General features: G+C 41.6%; 1 protein-coding gene across 1 annotated transcript in view; it reads left to right on the top strand.

Moving 5' to 3' along the window:
* elp3 (elongator acetyltransferase complex subunit 3) overlaps positions 1-5,147 on the top strand; it is a 28,802-nt gene that overhangs the window by 13,479 nt on the left and 10,176 nt on the right. The gene's annotated exons all lie outside the window — the stretch shown is intronic.

The raw sequence follows: 5,147 nt of genomic DNA, 5'->3' as shown, positions 1-5,147 counted from the left end.
AGCAGGTGTGGATTTGCAATTTCTTCCTAAAGCTGGAGCAGAGAAAAAAAAAACATCAGCTTCTGTGTCCATCGGTAGTCGGGATGATCCAACCTTTAATGTCGAGGACCGTCACTGCTGATGAAGGGTAGGTCTGCAGCTACCACCAGGAGAAGAAATGGTAGTTTTCACGTTGGAAGAGCTGCACTTCAAAGTCCCAGATAAATCAGGTCAGAAACACTGGGCGCATCCTTGTTGTTTTCTTCTGAGGAATTTGTTCTCTAGAGCAGCAGTCCCCAACCACCGGGAGGCGGATCGGTACCGGGCCGCACCCGAAAGAATAAAAACGTTTTATTTATTATGTTATTTCCGGCAGAGTCTGCAGGGTGTTTTATTTTGACAAATGACTAGATCGTCTGTCATCACGTCCCTCTATGCTTGTTTCCCGCACTTTATTCTTTCATTTTTCATGCCGGCCGTTAAATGGAGCCGTCAATCTGCCAAAATAAATAATAAAACAAACCTCTCTGGAGAGCTTCCTTGAACAAAGGGAGAGAGTCCATGTTGAGACAGGAGAAAAAGTAAATACATATTTAGCAATATAAAGTAATTAGGAGACTTTTTTAGCAGAAAAAACAATTCTTATTTGTTATGTGCACCACGACTGGTTTCCTTGCTTGAAACCAGTCCATGGTGCAAAAAAGGTTGGAGGTAGACAGTAAAGGCCGAGTTCTGCTGTAACATCCTGAGGTGTCTGTAATTCCCTCCTCTTCCCGACAATAAATATACAAGTTGAGCTTTAGGAGTTTAGCTTGTGCTTGATGAACAGGAAGTGTTGCAGAAGCACCAGGAGCGCTGTATGACTGCATAAGGAAACTACCTCAGTAAGGATGGTGGTCAAATTTCAATCAGGTTTATGATTTTTATAAGCACAGCCTCAGAACTTTTTGATCACCCCTTTTATCTTGATTGTGATATCTTGATTTAATTTTGGAGAAAGCAGAGGAGATAATAAACCTCTAACAAGGTCCCACGGCAGGAATCAACCTGGCAAAGTTGCGCGGTATGTGGCAAACAGATCAGACTGCATTCTTAACAATGCCTCATGCTCACAGACATGTTTGATTTTGAGCTGATTAGAGGGTCGCTGGGTTGCAAACGGCTGTCAATCACTTGTTTCTGCTCAAGCTTGGTATGGAAATGCGGCTTTGTTGTCGCATATAAAGGAAGCACTGTATATGATCACTGCAGAGTTGCGCTGTAGCTTCTGTTCCACTTTTAATGACATAATTAAAATATTTTTTTTATGAGCTTGTTCTGAGTTTTAAGGCAAGGTTGCATTAATTGTATTAAAAACGAGAAACAAAACGAGTCAAAAACAAGACTGAAAATAGCCGTAAAGTTGTGCATCGAGTCGATCATTAGGTTTATTGTTTGTGACAGTAATAATCGTACTTTCTTCTTGTACGTGGCATCAAAGTGCGTCATCACTACACACATCACAGTGGTATAGTAACAACTAGTTCCTACATGTAACATCCCAAAATAGCACCGGAAAAGCTACGACAGTCGCTCACAGTCCCAACTGCGACGTGACTCAATGGAAAATCCTGTCAGATGTCGCTCAACAGCAGGCTCACTTTACAGCTCTGATTGGAAACACAGCTATAATATGAATGTGCAGAATCTGACAGAGCTCCTTCCCAACATGCCTGACTGTAGGATGTAAATGAAGACTCGGTTCGAAGCTGTGTGCAATTTCAGCTCATTATTTCATTTTTATGGTCATAAAACGGAAATCGGATAATTAGAAACGCAAAAACGCAGAACAGAGCAGATATTAGTAATTGGTGCAGGTGAGACTCGAAACAAAACGTGTCACAGAAACAACAGTGGGGTTGATTGTTCTCTGTTTTCTCTGTTAATTACACTGTTTGTGCATCTTGAACTGTGGTGTCGGATTACTGGCAGCACAGTGACTCGCAGGGTTTTCCAGAAGTTTTCTGTCTTGTAGAGGTGAAGAGGTTCAGAACCTCATTGTACCCCTTTAATGGGCAACGTATTGAATGAGAAAAGACAACAGAAACAGTTTAATGTTCGGATGTGGTGTGGAAACAGTTTGCTTGGAAGTTTTCGAAAACGTTTTTCATGGTGGGTACATGCCTGGCTTTGTGTTTATAATGTGAACAGGTAAATTAATTGATAAACCCACCAATCTGTGCTACAACTACCCTCAGTAACATAGAATAACAAACTGAAAAGGTGTTTTCAGATGTCCCCCCCACCAACTAAAATCTTATTTATGTCCTTTTAAATGTTCACATCCTTAATTTGGCACCTTGCCTTAAAGCTTGCACACTTGGATTAGGACAATTTATCCCTGCAAATACTTTCAAACTCCATTAGATTAGACAGGAAGTGTCTGCAGTGTTCTCTTTACTGTATGCCTCATGTCATTGTGGTGCTGAAAGGTGATCATCAGCACAGTCTCACATCGTTGCACCTTCTAACCAGCTTTCCTGCCCCTGCTACTGAGAAGCATTCCACATAGCATGATGCTGCCGCCGCCATGCCTCGCTGTCAGGATGGTATGAGCCAGATGATGAGCGTTGTCTTGTGTTCACCGGACATATTGCTTAGAGTTTCGCCTAAATACTGCAATTTTTGACTTATACCAGATGATGTTTGTCCTCATACTCTCTCATATAGTGAAGTTAGACTAACTTCAAGCAGACTCAGAGTGACTTTTAACTAGTTGCTCTGTCAAATAGGCCTGATTGATGATGTGCTACTGCGATGATTCACTTTCTCGCTGCTTCTTCCATCTCTGCCGGGAACCTCTGAAGGTCTTTTCAAGTAACTGTTGTCACTCCACTGTGATGAAGGCATTTTATTGTCCTCTTGCTCAGTTCGATGGTCTGTGATTTTCCAGTTTCATAGTAGAGGTCTAGAGAGGTATTCTGGACTTCTTGGCTCAGTTCTTTTCCTGACATGTCGTGTGAATTGTTGGACATTATCTACACAAGTGTCTCACTTTCTCAACTGTGCTTAGTCAGTTGAGTTTGACACTCTAATTAGCTATAGACACAGTTGAATGATTTTTAAAGCAAACACTTGACCAGGACCTGAATAATTTCATAAATAAAAGATTTCAGTTTTTGATTTCTAATAAATGCGTTGCGAAGAAAAATCTTTTTATCATGGGTTTCAGAGAGCAGACTGAGGGAAATGCTGTTTTATAAAATATAGTTATATGTGCAACAGCATGTGAGAGTAAAATGATTGTACGATACAATAACGAAGGCATTTAGGACGACGTCATACTTCTGAGCATCTTCAGCTCCATGTGTTTCATTTTTCAAAGCACAAGATTTCAGTTGTGGAAAAAGCATCTGTGTCTTCCCACAGATTTGTTGCATTACCTTTGTGTGTGTGTGTGTGTGTTTTCTGACCCACTCACGTCTGTGAATGTGTGTCTGACGGTAATATGGAGGGCAGCAGCAGGTCGGCACCGTGAGGGGAAGCAGATTAAATGTGTATTCGGCTCTCACCGTCGCTCCCTTTTCCTTTCCTGTTGCATTTCCTCTGTCACTCGTCCGCTCTCCAGACTTAATTTCTTTGGTTCTGCTGTCTTTTTTGTTCCTCTCTGCAATCTCAATATTGTCTCTTTCCTGTCTCCTCCTCTGCCTTTGTTCCCTTGTACTTTTCCTCTCCTCTCCATTATCTCTCACTTCATCGTTTTTCTTCTTGCCAGCAGTAACTTTTCACTTGATGCTCCTCTCCTGTCATCTATCTCGCGGCTCTGTCCCCTTCTAATCACACCGTCTCCCTCCATGCCTCCCTCCATCTCCTCTCTTATCACACTGACACTTAGATTATACTACTTGTGTGTGACTCCCCTTTGCTCCTCGTCATCATATCTAATCTTCCATGACACACTTCCTGCTAGTGGGTGGGGGAAAAATATGCAGGTTCTTAAACATTTTCACTCCGGGAACCAAAACGAAGCATCTCACGATTTTTTTTCTTTTTTTTCCCTGGAATCCATAAAATTCATCCCTTATACAGGAAACATCTTGAGATATTCTGTTTGAAAGGCAGGTGGTGTAAGAAAGGGAAAATATCAGAAAAGATGAAGGGAGATAGAGAAGAGATGAGTGCAAAGGGTTGACATTTGAGCCTTGAAATGTTGTGGCACATTTAGATATTCTTATTGCACTTATTCCATCTGACTTTTGCCTCGCAGAATACTTCTGTCGAGCGACGTTTTTAGAAGTAGGTTCTTGTTTTGTTCGCACAAAGACACAATAAAGATTCCTGCTGCTGATGGCAATTTGGTGATGCAGAAGGAAGCATAGCAACAGATGTAAACAATTCATGATTTTAAACCTCCTGCAGTCTGTGTTTTTTTGGAGGGTTTTGCAATTAATTAAGTATATGATGAAGCCTACAAGTGGCAGTTAAATCTGTGTATTTTAAAGAGTTTTAAGTCTTCATTCATATACCGGCATCAGTCAGCGATGATTGTTTCGTCAGACCTGGAGAGATGCAGAAACGAGGCAACCAGGAGCATGGTGGAGCTCTTTAGGAAAAAAAAAAAAACCTAGAAAGTGTCCAAGAAAAGTTTCTGCTGCTCCAGATAAAACAGTAACTCAGTGTTCAGCGAAGGGATTACAGTCTAAAAAAAAAAAAATAAAGCGATTACCAGCGAGGCATGCCTCAAATTTACTGCCAGAGGTGAGAGACAAAGGTTTTTGCTCGGAGGTCTTGGAATTCCAAAACAATGGCTTTGCGGATGTTTTTTGAAGACGGATATGCGTTCAACGTGATGCGCAAGGATGGGGAGAGAACTGTTGTTTGTTTACAAGCAAATCCTACCGTACCTAAAGGGAACGCATAACTTGCATTCTGTGTGCGCCAAGTTAAAAGTCTTGAAGAGATCCAGTCGTTTCCACATCTCCAAATATGTGCTTTTTTGGTAATAACCAACAAATAGTCACAGCAAGAAGCGACAGATCCTCTTAGCGACAGATATTTTTATTTGTTGCAGTCGGGAAAGTGCAGGTGTAGTAATGACGGCCACATTCCACTTAAAGGAGGTCCTGCTGTTGTGCGTGCTGGTCTGTTGTCATGGCTTACTGGGACTCTGAATGGAGTTGGAGACTCTT

The sequence above is a fragment of the Stegastes partitus genome, unplaced genomic scaffold (genome assembly GCF_000690725.1).
Source record: "Stegastes partitus isolate 25-593 unplaced genomic scaffold, Stegastes_partitus-1.0.2 Scaffold621, whole genome shotgun sequence".
In the NCBI taxonomy this organism is placed as follows: domain Eukaryota; kingdom Metazoa; phylum Chordata; class Actinopteri; family Pomacentridae; genus Stegastes; species Stegastes partitus.
This window is presented reverse-complemented; position numbering and strand designations above follow the sequence as displayed.